This window comes from Panthera tigris, chromosome B4, assembly GCF_018350195.1.
Source record: "Panthera tigris isolate Pti1 chromosome B4, P.tigris_Pti1_mat1.1, whole genome shotgun sequence".
In the NCBI taxonomy this organism is placed as follows: Eukaryota; Metazoa; Chordata; class Mammalia; order Carnivora; family Felidae; genus Panthera; species Panthera tigris.
The window spans coordinates 104,377,520-104,399,312 of record NC_056666.1 but is presented as its reverse complement, the minus strand read 5'-3'; the positions used below and the strand labels follow the sequence as shown (position 1 = coordinate 104,399,312).

General features: G+C 38.5%; 1 protein-coding gene across 6 annotated transcripts in view; it reads right to left on the bottom strand.

Moving 5' to 3' along the window:
• Positions 1 to 508: 508 nt before the first annotated feature.
• The window catches only part of METTL25 (methyltransferase like 25), a 154,857-nt gene continuing 133,572 nt past the window's right edge, over positions 509 to 21,793 (bottom strand). For 3 of the 6 annotated variants that reach the window (XR_006220083.1, XR_006220084.1, XR_006220088.1), the window contains 2 exons: positions 8,744 to 8,830; positions 7,188 to 7,475 (listed from right to left, as the gene is read on the bottom strand). The gene's annotated coding sequence lies outside the window, so the exon portion shown is untranslated. Of the gene's footprint in view, positions 1,613 to 7,187; positions 7,476 to 8,743; positions 8,831 to 21,793 lie in introns of those variants that run through there. The other 3 variants (XR_006220086.1, XR_006220087.1, XR_006220085.1) reach the window with 2 other exon arrangements.

The window sequence follows — 21,793 nt, the reverse complement described above, 5'->3', positions numbered from 1 at the left end:
GGTGTGTGCATGTGAGGTGGACATGTGGGGGGGTGCGTGGAAACAGGTAGCACACTCCAATCTTTTCCTCAGTGAACAGTCCTGCTGCTCAAAGCTTCAAAGGACACAAGTGAGGGCAGAAAGATTCCTAAATATTTTATTCATAAAATAAATATCTTAATAAAATGTATGAATATGTAATAAGAAATATATTTAAACTTTAGGAATTTGTCACTGAATTAAAACAGATAGGTCATCACTACTGGACAACGTTCAACTTTGCTTTTTGTCTGCTTTTAATTTTTTAAAAACAGTTTTGTGTCTTTTTGTGGTATCTTCAAATATATACCAGTGAAAATGATTATACTTTGTTTCCAAATTCTGTAAAGCACGACTTTATACTCATTTCTGTCCCTTCACCAGAGTGACAACATTGTGATAGGCTTCTCTTTTGCTGTATAGAACAGAAGCATTAATGAGGTAGATTAAACATGGCAGCATGTAAAAATAAATTTAATAGGTCTGCTTTCAGGCAAGATGTAGTAGGTCATGGCAAGCCAACACATTGACTGCAAAACCACAAAAAGGCAAATAAACTACAAAACACATATTTTTAATGATATCAGAAAGTAAGGAAATAGCATAAACAAAAATTCCAGAGAAAGGAGAACCACTTTCCGAAATACGCTGGCAATGGTTGGCCATCATTTAGGTTAAGGTTTGAGAACTGTTCTCGAATGAAGCAGAGAGCTCCCGCTGGGAAAAAGAGATCCCAGAAAATGTTTTAGCTTTCTTCTGGGCTAGAGTAATCAAAAGGAAACGTGATGGGTCTCAGTGATAGATGGTTACGGTGGAACATTAGAAATGCAAGTACAGAGTCTGGACTTGGGCCAAATGACATTTTGATATGGTTGAGATCTCAAGAATCAGGACACACTGATCCAACTGATACAGGTTCTATACAGAAACAAAGCCAGATGTAGATTCAAGGCAGCTAATTACTCCCACCTCACCACCTCCTATGACCCCAGCAGCCAACCCTGTCCCCCTTCCACCTCTGTACAAGCACCAACTCCTGTGCCAAACGTTCCAGCAAATGGAAACCATCAGAGGAGTACCCCCAGGTTCAGTGGTGATGGTACTGTGTGAGTAAAGAGCGCGGGGCTCCTTCCCAGAGACAGAAGGGATCTCAGATGGAAGAGGCACAGGATGAGCTCATCTATGGATTGGCCACTGGGTGGTCAGAAGAAGTCCCATGCTCCATGAGGAAAATGTCTGCTAGTTGTCAATATGATTCCATCCCAGATGACATTAAGAACTGATTCCTGTGTGGGACCTTCGATCTTCTGGATTAAGAAGGTATGACAGTTTTTTTTCTCTTTCAGTAAAGATGAATTCAGGATATTTGCCTTGAGGGAGCCAGAATCTTTAATTTATATACAGGGTTGCATTAAAGAATAACAGTAGCAGCTCCCTGCTGAAAATTATGCAGAGGTAATGGGAGAGCCGAGCTGCACGTAGACATTCAAAAGTGGAATCTTGTCTTGATGGATTCAGTCACTGTTTCTCTTTTCCTTTTTTTAATTTGTCTTTAAACTCCACTATTTTCCGCTTCATTCCAACATGGATTGTTCTAAGAAGGCATGAAGGGAATGTCAAATTTTACTTTCTTGGTGTGCTTCATTTGTCACCGTAAAAGAGCAACTCAAACCCGATCAGCAGAAAGATTTGCTCCTGGGCCCGTTAATTATAGTGAAATTGTAGAATTAATACTGAATGTTATGACCTCAGAAAATATTCCATTCTCTTTATTTCACCCTCATCTCAATGTGTAATTGGCCATATTTTAAAAGTTCTAGGTTTATTCATCGAAACAAAGCAGATATATGTCACATGATGTGATCTCTAAACCACTTCGGCTTGGTCTATTTGTCAGTCAAGGCATGTGGTGTCTAGAATGGCTTCTGGTCTCTCAGGTCTCTCACATGTTCAGTGGTGAAGTATTTAGATTTATATCATGTTCTTGACACTACAATAAAAGAGGCCACATTTGGATGAACTGCAAAGTGCAATACAGGGCTCAGAAAACCAAAATGATCTTCAGGAACATTGCCATTATATAGGAAGAGAGTATAGTATATATTTTTATTTTGTTGTGGTTTCATGATTTGCATGCTGAGTTCTCATAAATGAAAAAAAAATGGTACGTTCTAAAAAAGCTGTTGAAGTGGCCTAGTTTTATGTGCATCGCATTGTATTGTTTAGTGAAGGGTTCAATTTGAATTTTGGTATAAGCAATTAATAGGATATTGGGGCCATTTTAGGAGTTAACTTGTGGACAGTTTTTCCAGTTACAAGGAAGCATTTCACTTATACATTTTTATTCTTATAAAAGATTCTAGTAAAGGAAAATAAAACACCAAACATCAATGAGTGTTATTTTAGCAAATATAATTTTTAGATGTGCTATTACTTCACATATATAAAACAGATGGTATATAGGAATGTAATATATTTAAACATAAATCCACTTAGAAGTATTACCTAGATTTATCAATTTTTATAGCATCTTTCTCACATGGGTCACCTAGAAAGTCTACAATAAACAGTAGATGCCATATATTACAAAATAATATTAGTTGCAGATAATGTATAATTTTTAGAATTAGTCAATCTTTCACATGGCTTTAGGTTCTTCTGTTACTTCCTTTTATAACACCCTGTTTATCTCTATCATTTTATTTGTTATATTATAATAATTGATTAATTGTGCAATTTTTGTTATAGTGCCTTTCCTATTATGTTCTGAAGCTGGAACTAGGTTTTCTTCACTATGCTTTGCTTAATATTTAGCTTTGCTTAAAACATGGATGTGCTCGATAAAGATGTGGTTAATGAATCAAGGACTGAAAGATATACAGCCTGTTGCCTGCTTTGTGTAGCCATCAAGTTAAGAATGCTTGTTTTTTCCTTCTATCTTTAAATGTACCTATTTTTCAAATGTTTTTTAAGTACCTAAATAGCAACCTCAGTTTTGCTTGTTGGCCCATAAATCCTAAAATATTTACTATTTGGGCCTTTAAGAAAAAAGTTCCCTGACTTTGATTTGGATCAGCTCTGTCCAGTAGAATAGTAGTGATGGAAATATCGCATATCTGTGATCTCCTGCAGGATAGCCACAGACCGCATATGGCTACTGACCACATGAAATTTGTCTAGTGTGACCAAGAAACTGAAAATTTTAGTTTTATTTCATTTTAACTAATTTAAATAATGCCATGTGGCTAGTGGTTCCTGTATTAGCAGCAGATCTAGTTATATGAAAGAACAGACCTCCTGTAAATAGAATAAATACTTACTTGGAGATCAAGCATATCTTTGGAAAAAATGAAAAATATTTGAAGTTAGTTTGGTCTTTCTGGCAAAATAACTGAATAAAAATATAAAGTAAATTATCGCCATTCATTAAAACAACTATTATTATGACGATATGTTGAAAAGGCCCAAAGGTAAAAATTAACTCATTTAATTTGACGGTTACATACAAACTCATTTAAAATAAGTGGTGGTTCTACATTCTATGAACTGTGAATGAAAATACATTACTTTGGATAAGGCAGATAATGTTAATGTTCTATCAACAAGTGAATGAAGGACATTGCTTTTATGAAGATTTTGAAGCTTCTCCTTGCTTTTTTTTGAAAGGCACATCACTTACAAAGAAATTCTTGAAATACATAGAATCCTATTAAAGCAAAATGTTCTATAGCACAGCAGGAAAACATTAGAGCACATAAACAAGCAAAAACACGATATAATCTAACAGAATCCTCAAACAGTATTAAAATGGGTATTAAAGTGGTCTGAGAGGTAAAGATTCAATTTGTAAAGTAAGTTTAAACACCCACATTCACATGTGATTTCAAGTCTTTAAGTTGAGAAGCACTTATAAGGAAATCTGAAATATGTGCTATTTAGCATTAAAATTGTTTGCTACTATCATAACATTTAAAGTAAGTTTAAAAATTTCAAAATTAGAATATATTTCCTTTTCTTGCTTATACTCTTTTGTACATGTCTATGTATGAAACAATATCTCCCTGAGTAAAACTACTTTGGCTGCCCTCTTTTATTTCAAGTGATTTTATCATTAGGGAAAAATTTGAAATCATGGTGGACAAATAATCCCTTAATGCTTTTCCTGCCTAGCAAGTAATTTGTCAAAGCAATTCAGTTTCCAAATAGCGTACAAACTCAATAAGATAGTGAGCCAATGCATCTGTTCCTGTCTGTAGATATGCACAAATGCCTTTCATTTGGGGGGAAAATCCTAAAACTGAATTCTCTGAAAGGACAATTTAGCTCTAGTCACAAAATATCATTTATAATTTCTCTCTGATAAAACTTTAGAATTTTTTTAAAGTCAAGTTTTATTGACATACAGTTTACATGCAGCAATATCCACTCTTTATAAGTATACTGTTTAATGAATTTGACAAACAAAAAATTGTGTATTCACTACCCAAATTAACATGTGGGATATTTTCAGCACCCCAGAAAGTTCCCTTATACCTCTTTGTCGACAATCCCTTTCTTTTACCCACAGCCCATTGGCAAGAAGTGATCAATCTATTTTCTGTTTCTATAGTTTTGACTTTTCTAGAATATCATGTAAATGGAACCATACAGAATGCAGTCTATCGTGTCTGGCATATTTCACTTAGTCACTCAGTGTAATGCTTTTGAAGTTCATCCATGTTGTTGCATGCATGTGTAATTCACTGCTTGTTGTTAAATATCCCATTGTATGAATATATCATAATATTTTTATCCATTCTGCTGGTGATAGACATTCAGCTACATGAATGAAGCAACTATTAACATTTGCTGTGTGGGCATATGTTTTCATTTCTCTTGGGTAAATACCTATGAGTGGAATTGTTGGGTCATATGGGAAGTGTATGTTTAACTTTATAAAAAACTACCAAACTGTTCTCCAAAATAACTGTATCATTTGCCTTTGTATGAACAATTTTTAGAGCTCTAGTTGTTGTACGTGGTCTCTAACAGTATTATCAACCCTTTTAATTTAATCATTTGAATGTTTGTATAGTGGTATCTCCTTGTGCTTTTAATTAATATTTTCTTGATGATTAATGATGTTGAGTGTTTTTACATACGGACATTGCCATTTGCACATCTTCCTTGGTGAAATAGGTGTTCAAATCTTTTGCCTTTCCATCTACTAAGCTTTTTGTGTAATTATTTATGTATTCTGCATACAAGCTCTTTATCAGGTAGGAGCTTTGCAAATTTTGCTTGTTTGTTTTACCAATCTGTGTCCTATCTTTTCATTTCCTAACAGTGTCTTTTGAAGAGCAGACATTTTAAATTTGATGAAGTCCAATTTGTAAAATTTTCACTATGGTTCCAGTTTTTCATACCTAAGAAATCTTTCCTTAACAAAAGATCACAAATATTTTTTCCTATGTTTTCTTCTTGTGTTTTTTTTTACATTCAGGTCAAAGATCCATTTCAAGTAACTTCTTATATGTGATATGTGGTGAGGGTTAAGCTTTTTGGATATCCAATGGTTTGCAATGCTTGTTGAAAAAATATTTAAACCCATTGAATTGCTTTGGCCCCTTTGTCAAAAGTCAACTGACTGAACAGGTGTGGGTCGATTTCTGAACTCACTAGGTCTGCGTCATTCATCTATATAAGTATCTTTAAACAAATACCACCCTGCTGTTATTACTGTAGTTTTATAGTAAGCCTTATAAACTGTTACATTTTATGTAAAGTGAATATTCATATCCTTCATAAGCGTAAGCACCTCTGAAACAGCTGTGTACTATATAGTGTAGGTAGAGGCCTGCACTGATTTGAGATGAAAGAATTGCTATTCTTGGTTGTTACTTTAGGTGTTCTGTTTTCCTGTGTTCCACAGACAGGGGGTTTACTGAACTCACGGAATCCACGAATTCAGGGCATCCATGATCTTGCCTCTTGGAGAAAATGTATTTCTTTATTTTCACTCATCACTAACTGAAATTCAGTGTTCCCACAATTGTGGACAACAAACCTCAGGGGTACTGCAGTATCTGCACCTCTTGCCAATAGAAGGTACATATATTTTCATGTCACATTGCTGTTATGGCCGATATCTTCAAATATTGTTTGATGAGGGAGCATAAGGAAAGTTGACAGTCTGCAAACCGCCCCCTCCCCCCCCACCCAGGTGGGCTATGTGTGATATTCCTCCGGCACTCCTGGCTGCCTAAGAACAAAGGAAAGGGGAAAAACAAATGGCTAACTGATAGAAATCGTAGTCCTGCAAGACCTAAGTCTCCCCTCCATAGTGATGTGGGAAACAAAGCCAGAAGGAAATGGCAGATAGAACTAAATGTCCTTATAACCTGCAGTCCACTGACATATACTTGAGGCTGGCAGAGTAAAATATTTCTCCAGGAACTCCCTACTGTCCTTAGTGCTAATGTTTTGCTAGAGGGAAAAACAACCCTAGCTTCACAGTAGGTAGGCCTCCAATATCCTGTGAGTCTTTAGCATATGAAAATCTCACTGGAAACTTCACCTCCGGACTTCACCTCCCCCAGCTCCATAGTATATAACCAGTGTCTCTTCATGGTCCTGGGCCATGCCCATAGGTCCGTCCCTGTGCTTCAATAAAATCACCTTTTTGCACCAAATACTTCTTTAAGAATTCTTTCTTGGCCTTCGGCTGGCCCCACAAACCCCACTATCACCCCAAAAACCTCATCATTGTTGACATCTATTGTTACTTAAAAATTATAGTTTTTAGAACTTCCACTTGACCTTGTTATTCTATGAGTTAATAAACACATATTACTAAATTATAATTTTAACAAGTTCTTTCGGTAATGATCTCAATATAATTGGTTTCCTTTGTCATATTATGTATTTTACTACGTCTTTAAAAGAGAATGCTTGAGAAGGGGCCCAAAGACATTTCCAGATTGGCAAAGGGCTCCATGGCACAGAAATGGTGTAGATTTGCCTTCTGTATTCCTATTTCACAGACCTATTACTTGGGTTGTCTCCCATTTAAAGTGTCTTTATTGCTTCAGTTTAGAATATTGCTGTATTACCAGTCCTGCCTTATTTCATCTTATATTATATAAAAGTATAATATAACATAATTTAATATACTATTTCACCTTATTAAGAAAGGTTCAATAAACTTTATTAAACATGTGAGATTAGACAATGCTCCAGGTCAGAATCTGGAGATTCAAAGGTTTATCACATGGTTCCTCCCTTTGAGGAACTTAGGTTGTACTAGGCAGATAATAAAGCAGGCATTGCAATTTACAATCTGTGTGCTCCAATGAGCATACATGGGAGCGACCTAGATGATGTTCTTACCCTTCACTTGGGTGGCGGTGGAGGTGTGGGCAGAATATCAGCAAATGTTTCCCACAGGAATTGACACACACATTATTCTCTGAGGAAACCTGGAGAATAAGAAAGCAGGAACTAGAATGTGAAGAGACTATTTCACACAGGAAATGTGAGCAAGCATCCAGCTCAACTCTGCCTGGAGCCCTGGGACAGAACAGCCAAGGGAAGAATTATGCATTGCCTACCCTTTTCTCCCTTAGGATGTGTCAAGGAAGACAATCATTTTCACAATGTAGAAGCCAAAGCAGCTTCCCACTCTTGATTGGAATATTCAGCTTGTGTGTCTATTCGACAGGCAAAAGTTCTTTCTCTCAGGTCCTTTTCCCCCCAGAAGCTGTCAAGTGCTGAGCCCTTGGCCAATGGAGCCCTTTTTGCAAGGACCCCTCCCTATTTCCTGTGCCTTCTACAGTGTGTCCTCCCCAGGCTGTCTTAGTGTGCCTCCCAAGTTTTAGCCAGTTTCCTTCAGTCCTAGACAGGTAGGTGGCACTGAGACAGAATGGGCAAAGGGTAGAGACACCTGAGACTAGACTCATAGCCCAGGGGACCCCAGTCTAGAGCAGCCAGGTCCTCTCCCATCCTGGATTGAATGAGTCATTTATTACATCTTAAACAGAGATTGTTACTAAGAGACATTCCTATTTAAACTGTCCTCAAGCATTTCCTCAAGCTGGGCAGCAGCAGGGGCTGCTTAGCTAATTAGGGACTAATTGACTCTTTAGCACAGTTCTCAGCTGTGACAGCGTGTTTCCTGCCTCTTTCTGCCAGGGTACTGGGACCATTCCCTGTGATGGGCTCCATTTTCACCTTATCAGGTCTAAATGGAGCAATTTCCAGCCTCATATCCTTGATATTCTCAAGGATAGGAATGTAGACGTAAAATCTTTATATGTATATATTTTTAAATGTTTATTTATTTTTGAGAGACAGCGTGAGCAGAGGAGGGGCAGGGAAAGAGGGAGGCACAGAATCCTAGGCTCTGAGCTGCAGGCACAGAGCCTGACTTGGGGCTAGAACTCACAAACTGCAAGATCATGACCTGAGCTGAAGTTGGTGCTTAATTAACTGACTGAGCCACCCAGACGTCTCCCAAATCTTTCTATTTTTGAGGGCTTCTGTTTAATCTGGGAAAATGCTGCATTTTTCTTAGTTATCATTATGGGAACCTTTGAGAGGTTTCTGCTTCCAATTACTTGAGGTGACATTACACTTTCTGAAGAAGAGGATGGTGCACTTTCTTGCTCAGTGTAGGAGAGGTTTTTGTTTTTTCCTTGTTTGGTAGGCATTTTTAATTATGACCATAAAATTTCGTGACTTCACTTACCTGGCATTAGTCTTTTCTGTCAGAGGATAGGATCAGTGTATTCATTTCCTCCCTTTCCTCCACAGCATCTTCTGAACGTGTTCACTGCTAGGCATAGGACAAACAGTAAAAATGATATATTTTCTGCCCCTCCAGATTAAGTAGAGGAATACAAACATTTTAAAAGTAAGTGTCATAAAGTCATATACATCTGGTCAGAGTATAGTTGGGACATAATAAAAAAAGATAGTGATTTATATGTGGAGGCAGGATCATAAATATTGAAGGATGACTTAGGAAAGTGTTGACTGGAAGAGAAAGGGATGTTAGCCTTCCTGGAAGAGGGATCGGTGAGAGAAGAGTCCAGACAGAGGCAACACTTGAGATGTTGTTGGAGTCACAAAAAGTCCGGATACCTTGAAACTGTGGTTGGATGGAGTTCGGCAGAATATTATATTGATGAAGTAACCAGGAAAAGCATCATGGAAGATTTTGATGCCATGCTAAAGAGTTTGGATTTTCCTTTAATACAATGGGAAGGCCACAGAAGAGTTACAGGCAGGGGTAGGAGTTTAACACCAAGAAAACCAGGAGGGCAGTTATGAGGCCCTGAACTTAGTAGCAGCAGGACTGGAGTGGAGAAGCAGTGAAGAGAAGTAGAAGAGGATGCATGAAAATGACTTAATGTCCAAATGGATTGGAAGGAGAGAGAAGTCTAGGGTGATTTTGGTTTTCAGCTGCAAGTTTCCTTCACTGAAAAGCAGTATCAGAGGAAAAGTGGGTTTGACAGGAAAGTTTTAATTTTAGATGTGTTGATTTTGAGGTGGGGAACGGCAATGTCCATTAGGCAGTTGGGTAAACGTGGCCAAAAGCTCGGGAGAGAGATTCAGGAGAGAGAGCTAGCCTAGAAATTAAGATCTGAGTGAGCATCATCAGATACAGGCAGTTTTGGAAGCCATGACCATGTTTCTTTGAAAGTGTGTAGATTGAAAAAGGTCCAAGGTCAGAGTCCTCAAAGGGAAAACAACAACAACAACAACAAAACCCTAATACTTAAAGAACAAATAGAGAATAGTCTTCAAAGAATGGGGGAGAGAATAAATAGTGGAAGGAGAAAACTCTAGAGAAGCTGTTGTTTTCCAGGAAGGAAGGTCTTGGAGGTCAGAAGTTCCCTCCACCTGCCTGAATCTTACAGCTCATTACTCTCTGTATTGGCTTTATCTCTTCTCTCTCAGGATCTTTTCCTCTGCTCATTCGTAGTTTCTAACTCTTATAATTTTGGCCTCACGTGGTCAAACATTGCCTCCAGAATCTCTTTATACATCATGACCTATTAGCTCCTATGCCAAAATGACAAAGTGTTTTTTCACATTCCTGAGAAAAAGAGAATCTGATAGGTCTGACTCTTCTTTTTGAGCCAGGTCACATCAGGGACCTAAGCTGCCTAAACCAGGTGTGTACCCCCACTCCTATCACTTGTGGTCTTTGATATAAAATACGGCTGCCCAGTCTCACCCCTTTGGCTAAAGATATGGGGTGATGAGTAAAAAAAAATGTCAGGTTGAATGACATCTGTAGTTTAAGAAAGTTTAAATAAAGGTGGTAGTTTTCCACAATGGCAGATACCATAGCATGGTCAAGAAAGAATCCTTTGATGGGGTACCTTGGTGGCTTAGTCAGTTGGGCAACTGACTTTGGCTCAGGTCACGATCTCACAGTTCGTGGGTTTGAGCCCTGTGTTTGGCTCTGTGCTGACAGCTTGGTCAGAACTTAGAGCCTGCTTCAGATTCTGTGTCTCCTTCTCTCTCTGCCCCTCCCGCTTGTGCTCTGTCTGTCTCTGTCTCTCAAAGATAAATAAATGTCAAAAAAAAAAAAGAGTCCTTTGGATCTGATGATATGGATGCCAGCTAGGCACTGGCCAGTTGCTGGGATGGTGGAGAGGCCTCTGGCTGCTGTGAGTTGGTAATAAATGAAGGCATAAAGTGGAGACATGGAGTTGTGGCTTCCCATCAACGAGGATCTTAACCTCAAACTTTGTAATATAAAGGCAAGGAAGGGGAGGTTGATGATATTGATACAAGACACAGAGTCTAGTGGTAGTTGTCCTTGTTTTCCTCTTCTCAAACATATATTTTATTGTTTTAGGTATTTGCCCTTGTTCTGGAGTAGAACAGTGGGTCTGGACTTATGGGCACAGAGAAAAGAACTACCCTTAGAAAAAGAAAGGATCTCTTTATTTTTTATTATTTTTATTTTAGAAAATATCTCTATTTTTTTAAATTTTTTAATCTTTATTTATTTTAGAGACAGAGCACAAGCAGGGGAGAGGCAGACAGAGGAGGAGACACAGAATCCAAAGAAAGCTCCAGGCTCTGAGCTGTCAGCATGGAGCCGGACATGGGGCTCGAACCCATGAAGATCATGAGAACTCACGAGATCATGACCTGAGCTGAAGTCGGTTGTTTAACCAAATGAGCCACCCAGGCGCCCCTAGAACAGATCTCTTTAAATTTTTTTTTAATGTTTATTCATTTTTGAGAGACAGAGAGAGACAGAGAGTGAGCAGGGGAGGGGCAGAGAGAAAGAGTGGAAGACACAGCTTCCAGGCTCTGAGCTGTCAGCACAGAGCCTGATGTGAGGCTTGAGCTCACAAGCTGTGAGATCATGACCTGAGCCAAAGTCAGATACCCAACTGACTGAACCACCCAGGCACCCCTAGAAAGGATCTCTTTAAATGAGACTGTGGGAAGAAGGGCAGGAGAAGCATTGTGGGTGATTTGTAGGAAATGTAAAAGGTTGGCAAAGGGCATTGAAGTCTACTCTGCAAAGTCTCTCTCTCTTCACTCCTGCTCATCTCATGTCCTCCCAATGAGGTAATTGATAATCTAATGTTCCTGCAGATACTGAGATCTCCCTAAGGGATCCCACAGAAAATCAAAGGTAGGGTAACTGTCCTAGTCCTTTTAAGACTGAGTAGGCTCTGCTGTTGAGTGCAGCTCACCAGGGAAAGCCAGGCTACTGGCAGACCTGCTTCACAGCACAGCTTGTTCTGGAATGATCCGTGATGCTGTTTACTGGGGTTTCTGCCAGCTCTGCCAGCAGGCTGGGGCAGTCCACCCAGTCCACCCAGTCACTTAGCCGTGACTATGGTGACAGGGTCACTTAAAAGATATCTTAGAAATCATCAACTCTAACTCATAACATAAATAAGGGAACAGACCTGGAGAGGTGAAGTGACTTGCACAGGGTCATATACCCTGTGCCAAAACCAAGAACAGAACAGGCTTTCTAATTCAAGGCCCAATGTTACTTACTTATTTAAAAAAATTTTTTTTGAGTCTTATCATTCTCCTACTGTTTTTTTTTTTTTTTTTAACATCCTGCCTATATCCATTATATTCTCATAACCAGGGTCTTGCCTTTGAGTTAGAATGACAAGCCAGTATCCAAATCTGTCAGATTCCTGTCTGCATTGGGCTATCCTGGCATAAGACCTCTACTGGGCAATCAGAACATAGGATCTAAAGCAAACCTTATTTATCCAACACAACCTTTATACACTTCTTAACTAAATGAATAAACCCTTGTAGTGGCTAAAAGTTTATAGTCATGAGATTCCTCCCTGTCCCTGGAGAAAGGGAGCAGGGATATAATGAAACAGTACTGATCTTGGGGGTCAGGAAACCTGGGTCACCTTGGGGAAATCATTTACATGTCTTTGAATTCCACTGTAGAGTGGGAATGTTTTATTTACAATGATACAGGCATGCTAATATACTGTGGAAACTTAGAGGAAGGAAAAATTAAGCCTGCTAAGGTCACTTGGGGGAAGAGCTCCAAAGAAAGTGACATTTGAGATGGGTCGTGAAATGTGAGTACAGCTCACTTGACATGAGGTAATTAGCATACACAGAAAGTCACCATCAGAGGCCTCTTTTGGCCTTTGTTTGAATTGCCAAAAACTTGGAACTGCATGCCTTCACCTTGTCACCTGGACAAGACATATGTACCTCCAATCAGCTAGTCCCATCATGCTCTTACATCTATACTGCTGTGTTCTTTCTCCTTCCCACTCATTCTCCCACCATTGCTGTCATTTTCTATTGAGGCCTTCTGGAAATCCTTCTTTAGAGAAAACCAACTACCCTATGCCATCATCTTTTTCACCATATACCACCTTCCCCTAAGCTTATTAACATTTATCTATTGTCAATTGATGTTATTTTCCTAGATAAATTCTCTGAATAAATTTTTCCCCACCAGTACTCTTCTCTCTCTAGATATTCTTCCTCAGTAACCACTGGAATGCTCAACTTAGACAACCATGTATGGATCTTGAGCTCTAACTTTCCTATGGGTTCTAGATTGCATATTGGCTATATGTACCCTTTGGGTGTTGCACAGACATAGCATATCCAGAATTGAATAATAATCATCTTAATTCTCAGGCAACCCTAGACTTTCTTCCCTAGTAAATGGCTGTACTACTCAGCTAGCCACCCAAACTAGAAATCTGGGGGGAGGTAAAGGGTGAGTATTCTAGACTTCATTCTCTCCCTCACCTAAAATACACAATGAGTAACCAAGTCATGATAATTTTACCTCATTGAATTATTATTATTTTCTATTCCATTTCTACTTTTGCCTTAATTCAGGCATTATTGGTTTTCATTTAGGTTTCTGAAATGGGCTCCTAACTGCTGTCCCAGCCTTTAGCCTGGTTCTACTTCAATCCATCCTCTAGTCTATAACCAGAGTGATTTTTCTAAAATAGAAATATTATCACATCACTCTCTTCTTAAACTCTCTCAACGAATCCTTATGCCGTGAGAGGAAATGTACCTCTTTAGCCTGGCATTCAAGGTCTTCTATATCTAGGATCCTGTCACCCTCTTTGGTCTTATCTCCATACTCAACATTCACATTGATCTACTTTCAGGCCCCTATGGAACCATGCTGTCTCATGTTTTTGAAATAATTATTGCTAATCCTTATTGAAAGGTTACTATTTATAAAGATCTCTATTAATTGATCTATTCCTTCTCACAACCCCAAGTGGTCAGTTACTGTTTTTCCCCCAGTTGACAGATGGAAAAAAATGACGCACAAATCAGTTAAGCACCCTAACCAAGGTCACAGCTAGTGAGGGACACAACTAGAATTTGAACTCAGTCTCTCTCTAGAATCCATTCTTTTAACTACTATATATAGCACTACCACACTGCCCCTACTTCGGGAAGACCTTTCTTTTTTCACTTTGCTTACCTCACACTTACTCCTCATTCATTCAATCTGGCTTCTCCTCCCATCAAAATGCTGAAAAATCTCTCACAAAAAATATCAATGAACTCCAAAGGGAATTTTTCCATTCTCTTTTTACTTGATCTCTCAAAATTCAGCCACTGGTCACTCCATAGGCTCTGAAATATCTTCTGTGGTTCATGTGATGATATATTCTTCATCTGATTTATCTCTGAATATGCTTTCTTAGCCTCCTTTGTTGCTCATTCTTTATAGAATCTTCATACTGGAGTCATTAAAACTCAGTCCTAGCTTCCCCATATTTTTCTCCCTGTGCTTTTTGCACTGAGTAGTCTCATCCATGCCCTAGCTTTAATTTCCATCTATATGTTGATGACTTCTTATATTCATGCTTCTCTTTGTTCTCTACAGACCCTTACAGACCAATGCTTCTTTAACACTGCCTGAACTTCTCAAATTACTCTGTACTCAATATATTCAAAATGGAATTGTCAGTTTTCTCCCAAATATTACTCTTCAGTGTACCTTAGCACCACCTTTCATCTAGTCAGATGGTCTAGACAACTGTTACAGCCCATCAACAAAAGAGCATAGGAAAAAAACCTGTAGTCCAAGTTAGATTTATTTCACTTACTGCAGCCGAGGGAATGCACTCCAAAGGAATTGCAGGTTGACTCTGTTTTTAGGAGCTTCTTATAGGATTTAGGCCTGTATTGTATGGTTATAGACAGGATTGAAAACCATGGGGTCCAGTTTTGAATTGGAGGTTGTAAAAAAGCTAGGGAAATTCAATTACTGGTTTTGCTTTTTTTTTTTTTTTTTTTTTAAATTGGGGGCAGGATCATTAAAGTGGGCTGAGGGTGGTCACTGATGAAGAAGTAGCTGTTAGTTACGTATGAGAAGAGAGGTGTTTGAGAAGGGCCTTGTCTCTTGTTCTAGACATGCCACTGAGTGAATATTGTCCATAATTGTCATTTATTTTATATTTTAGCATCTCCGAGTTTTAGCTAGATAATTTTGGGTAAAGTGAATTGAACTCTCAGCTTTAATTTTCCAGTATAAAACATAAAGGAATTATCTATTATTATTTCAGATAGAAAATTCAAAATTACCTTACATATAATTTTAGTTGCACACCTATTTTCCTTCACTTTAATACTGAAAATTTTCTAAGAAAAAACCCCATATATTATGCTAGCCATTTACAAAAAGAGTTCCATCTGATTGGCAGACTATGATACCTACCCACTGAGAGGCAGAGCAACCAAAAGATTATCAATTGCTTGAGGTCTACAGGGTTATGCATCCACCAATATCTTACTCTACTCAAGAGGAAATGAAAAAATGGAAGACCAACACAGAAGACCCTCAAGTGATCAAACGGTAAGACAGTAGCTGCAGTGATTAAGAGGTTAGAGTCACAAGCCAGAATGCCTGGATTTGAATCCTGACTTCACCATACCATGGATTTCTTCCTGCCTTCTCCTACATGGAGCAAGTGGCTTGACCTCTGTTTCTGAATTTCGTCTTTAGTAAAGCAGCAGAAATAACATAGTCCCTTCCTCTTAGGATTATTGTGAGGACTGAATAAGTTAATAAAGTGCTTAGAACAGCACCTAGTGTGACACAGGCACTCAATAAATATTTACTTGGCATTATTATTATAACCCATCATGTCGTTTTGGAGTTTAAAAAACCTTTTAAAAATTGAGTAGTTGCCAAGGACACTCTGTATGAATGGTATGTATGTGTGTAAGAGAAATATAATGTTGGAGTCACCTCCAAAATTTTTTAAACAGATCTGGCCACTCAAGAAGACTCCTTCACAGAGAGCTGCTCAGATGCCAGCACATTTGAGAATAGTGAGTCTGGAATTATGTTAACATATTGGAACCTTCCATGGAGACTGGGATGGTGAAAGAGCAATTTGAATAGTAGACTTTCAAAACTGTCAAAGAAATTGATGATGTATTCCTGCTTGCCAGGAAGGGGCTTATGCAACACCTTTGGACTGAATATGAGGCCAATAAAAATGGAACTTCTGGGGAGATTCAATGAAATCTATAACTGAAGTGGCCCCATTCTTCTCTTCCTGTCAAGCTGGCCATTTTGACATCTATTAACTAATACATGTAAGTGGGGTAAATATTTTTTTGATTATGACATCTGTTTAAGTTGGCCTTCTGTGTCTAGTCATACTTTCAGTTAAACTATATGCTGTTAGCATTTACTAGATTAGAATTGTTTTTTGGGGGCATAGAAAAAGTTTGCAACAAAGATTAAATTATAGGTTATTTTTTATAATCATATGGAGTATATAAAAAAGTTCTTTGCATTTATTTTTACATTTTGTGACTGGCCATTTGGGCATTTTTGGAGTGTATGTTTGAATTAAGTTTATTGGCACATTTATATAGAAGACTTGTTATCTCAATTGATTTCTGTCAAGTCATTAGTAGATTGCCTACATTTCCTTGTAGTTTATGTAAAAATATATAGGCTGAGACTATTCAAGAAGTTAGAAACAACCTAAAGGTCTAACAATAAAATAATGGGTAAACAGAATATATCTCATTAGGATGGACTTTTCTGAAGTCATTAAAATGCTCATTTGAAGGCAGTGTAGAGTTATGGGAAAATGTTTCCTATATAATATTAAGTAAAAGAGGCAAAATACAGAAGGCTATGTTGACTGTTAAGGCAAATACAAACAATGCATGCATTTGGACCAACCGAAAATAACTACTTGCTAGTGGGAATATAAGTAATTTAAATGTATTTCTTCACTTTTTTTTTTTAACCAAAAAAGAAAATGTAAAGAGCTTTACATGGCATGACCAAATTATTCAAGGGCCAAATTCCCCACTCATTTTTCATGGATTTGTAAAAATGACAGCTTGTATGTTAAGGAGATTTGAACTTCAGCCCAAGAACCTGACTTGTTTGCCTCGATAGATTTACTGTATCTTGACTTTCTTCATAAATTCTGTGCAAATTCCAACGCCAGGTGGTTTGCTATCTTTATTAATATGAAAAGATCTCATGGGTGAAAAGATACCATAATCAGAGATAAACAGGAGAAGCACAGCATATGGTGTAGAAAGTCCACCAAAAGATATGAAGGCCTTTTGAAAAGTTGTTCATAATTGCTATATATATTTTTTAGAAGTTAGAGTTTTCTGGGAGATATCTAGATAATACAGAACATTTTCACATTGTTAAAATTTACTTCCACATTAAATCTTTTACATTATAATTAAAAAATATTGCCATAGTCAATTGTGAGAAATGGTTGGAAAAAAAACCCACCATTCAAACCCAAAATTTATTAACAAGTCCTCTTGGAGTAATGCCTGTTAAATAAAGAATGTCAGCTGAAGGTAGAGGGGGTTTGTGAGATTCTGGTTTCCCTTGCATTTATTCTTTGGCAGTGACTGAAGAAGGGGGGATCTAACCTTCTTAGATACAGACTTCTTGAGCATAAGCCAAGATGTTGGTCCATTTAGGGCAAAGCTGTTGCATACTCTTAGGATTTGCATGCTCCCCAACCTGGGAATGGAATGCAGCAGACACTAACAAAGCCTGGCAGGGTCTTCCATATTCTTGGGCATAAAACCATCCCAGAAGAACCATTTTAAGACTGACTTCTCAAACGTGAAACACTTGGGAATCTCCTTAAAATACCCATTCTAATTGAGTAGGTTTGGGATAGGGACTGAGCTCCTGCATTTTAAAAAGCTGCCAGGTGATGTTGATGCTGTTGGTCCATGGATTGTATTTTTGAGTAGTAAGCTCTAAACTCAGTTTACTTGAGAAAAATAAGTGATGCGGGACATTTCCTGCTTAATCTTTGCTTCCCATATATTATCTGTAACTGGAAACTAATCCTTGGACAAGGAAATATGCCATTGGAGTGGACTCCAATTTTTATCACTCCAGTGTCCAGAAACAGAAGTATTGGTAACTAAGAAATACATCATGTACCTCTTATGTTGAAGTCTTATGCATTGTTCTGTGCTCACCAGCTTTTGGAATGTTATGCCTTAACATTATGATGTGTAGACATCTGTATGGTTGACTACTTTTGAAATTTTGCTTTGGAATTTTCAAAGTTGTTTATAAAAGATTTCTTTATAAAACCCCTTCTCTGGGTGACTCAGTCAGTTGAGCGTCCAACTCTTGATTTAGGCTAAGGTCATGATCTCATGGTTTGTAAGTTTGAGCTCTGCATCTGGCTCTGCACTGATAGTGCGGAGCCTGCTTGTGATTCTTTCTCTCATCTCTGTCTATCCTTCCTCTGTTGCTCTGTCTCCAAAATAAAAAAAAGAAACATTAGACTGAGGAATTAAGATGGCGGAGAAGTACGGGGACTGGGATTTCCCTCGTCCCTCAAACACAGCTGTATTGAGATCAGAATACTGGGTGTTCCAAACCCAGGAAATCCATTTGTGGAGTGACAGAAAAAATCTCCACAGGCAGATGGAGACAGCTTGGTGGGACAGAGGTACATGTATGCAAACTGGGAGAGGTAAAATATCGTGGGCACAGAGGGGAGGGATCCCCTTCTGTAGAGAGACAAAAGGGAGAGAAAGAAAAGCTGTAGATTGTGGTATTTTGTTAAGATCAGAGAAAAACCTCTCTGGACCATGGACTGGGGAATGAGAAATATGGAGAGTGCCAGTCTCTACTTTGTAAACAGCCTTAGCAGTGGAAGATCGGAGTCTTGTCTTTTCTTTTTTCTTTTCTCTCTTTTTTTCTTTCCTTTCCTTTCTTTCATTTTTTTAAATGCTTATTTATTTTGGAGAGAGAAAGAGAGAGACAGAGAAAGAACTAGTGGGGGAGGAGAAAAGAGAGAAGGGGACAGAGGATCTGAAGCAGGCTCTGCACTGACAGCCCAATGTAGGGTTTGAACTCACAAAATGTGAGATCACGACTTGAGCCGAAGTCAGACACTTAACCAACTGAGCCACCCAGGTGCCCACTAAAGATCAGAGTTTTCAAAAAAGTGTGATTTTCCCCAAACTGGGGGTGGTGGTAGGCACACACCTGGTGGGGAGGGGAGCCAGCCCTGGGGCTCATGGTGATCTCAGGGGCGCACTGGAAGAGAACAGTCCCCTTCCTTGAGTACTGTGGGTAAAGGGTATATTGCTTCCCAAGGATAAAAGACCCTACAGGTGCCAGCCATATCAGCAGGGTAGAGTGGTGCTACCCCAGAACTGGGTCCATGTGGTTCAGGATCCTTTAAGACGTCAGGTTTTGAATTCTAGCTCAGTGCCTAGGAGGCGTGGGAGACTGTGGAGCAAGGCAAGCTGACTGCTTGTGCTACTCTGTAAAGGCTGCCTGAACAGCATAGTCTGAGACACTTGGTCCAGGGAGAAGAGACTGAGATGTCCCCATATATCTCCCCATCACCAACATGGTGGAGAGTCCGCAAACAAGATAGCAGCCCCCAGTGGAGGTGGGACCTACTTACACCAAACCCTGCCCCTCCATGCCTGGCAACTGCTTATCTACTAGAGCAGGACTGACACTATAAGAACCAGAGGGCCTCTCCTCCAGACCAGCACAGCCACGGGTCCCAGACAACAACAGACAACTGTCCTGTGGTTTTGTATATTAGTCTGTTGCTCTTTTTTTTCTTCTTCTCTCTTCTCTTTTCTTTCCTTCTCTTTTCTTTTTCTTTCTACCCTCTTCTTTTTTTTCCTTTGGAAAAAAAGTTTCTGATTTGATTTTTGGTCAATTCTTATTATGTATATATGTATTAATATATACATTTATATATATATTAATTTCCTTTTGTTCTCTGTTTAATCAGGCATTTTTACTCTATTCTTTTTATACCTTTTCTATATTTTCTTCTTTGTTTTCCTTTCTCTCTCTCTGGATTAAGCCTTATAGTTTCTTTGATTCTTTGCTTGGTCTTTTTTTCACCCCTTTCATTTTCCTCTTTCTTTGGGATCAGGTCCCCTGCCCTTTCCTTTCTTCTGGGGTTACTTCAATGAACAAATGAAAGTACACCTGGTGGAATAATTCACCACCACAAGTAAGGAGGAGCTTTGTATAAGACTGACCAGTGGATAGAGCAGCCAAATACGCATGAACAGGGTGCACACAACACACTCCAAAATCCCTTCCTGAAGTGCCAGGCCCTAGAGAGTGTATGACCCCTTTTTAATATAGTAGTTTTTGCAGGTGCAGGACACATAACAAGCTATTAAAACACATCAAAGACAGGAACCTAGCCAAAATGATGAAATAGAAGAATTCTCCTCAAAAGAAATTCCAGGAAGAAATGACAGCCAGAGAATTGCTCAAAACAGATATAAACAATATATCTGAACAAGAATTTAGAATAACAGTCATAAGACTAATAGCTGGGATTGAAAAAAGCATAGAAGATGCAGAGAATATATTGCTGTAGAGATCAAAGACCTAGCAAACAGTCATGATGAATTAGGAAATGCTATAAATGAGATGCAAAATAAACTAGATGCAGTGACAGCGAGGATGAAAGAAGCAGAGGAGAGACTAGGTGAAATACATGATAAAATTATGGAAAATGATGAAGCTGAAACAAAGAGGGCAAGGAAATTACTAGACCACAAGGGTCTAAGTGATTCAATGAAATGAAATAATATTGGTTATCACAGGAGTTCCAGAAAAAAGAAGAAGAGAGAGAAAGCTGCAGAAGGTTTATTTGAACAAATTAGAGCTGAGAACTTCCCTAATCTGGGGAAGGAAACAGGAATCCAAGTCCAAGAGGCACAGAGAACTCCCTTCAAAATCAACACAAACAGGTCAACACCATGATATATCAAAGTGGCAAAATACAAAGATAAAGAGAGAATTCTGAAAGCAGCTAGGGACAAATGGGCCTTAACCTACAAGAGTAGACTCAGAAGGGTGGTGGGGGATCTGTCCACTGAAACTTGGCAGGACAGAAGGGAGAGACAGGAAATATTCAATGTGCTGAATAGGAAAAATATGCAGCCAAGAATCCTTTATCCAGCAAGGCTGCCATTAAGAATAGAAGGAGAGATAAAGGCTTTCCCAAACAAAAACTAAAGGAGTTCATGACCACTAAACCAGCCCTGCAGGAGATTCTAAGGGGGCTCTGTGAGTAGAGGGCAGCAAAGACTACAAAGGACCAGAGTCACCACCATAGGCACAAAACCTACAGATAACACAATGACACTAAATCCATATCTTTCAATAATCACTCTGAATATAAATGGATTAAATGCCCCAATCAATAGACATAGGGTATCAGAATGGATAAAAAACCCAAGATCCATCTATATGCTATTTACAAGAGATTCATTTTAGACCTGAGAACCCTTTCAGATTGAAAGTGAGGGAATGGAGAACCATCTATCATGCTTCTGGAAACCAAAAGAAAGCTGGAATACCATACTTATATCAGACAAACTAGATTTTAAACTAAAGGTTTTAACAAGAGATGGAGAAGGGCATTATATCATAATTATGGGGTCTATCCATCAAGAAGAGCGAAAAATTATAAATGTTTATGACTCCAACGTGAAACACCCAAATATATAAATCAATTAATCACAAACAAATAAATGTATAGATAATAATACTGTGATTTTAGGGGGCTTTAATACTCCACTTACAACTATGGACAGATCATCTAGGTAGAAAATCAATAAAGAAACGTCTCTGAATGACACATTGGACCAGATGGACTTAACAGATATATTCAGAACTTTTCATCCAAAAGCAGCAGAATACATATTCTTCTTGCATGCACGTGGAACATTCTCGAAAATAGATCACATACTGGGTCAC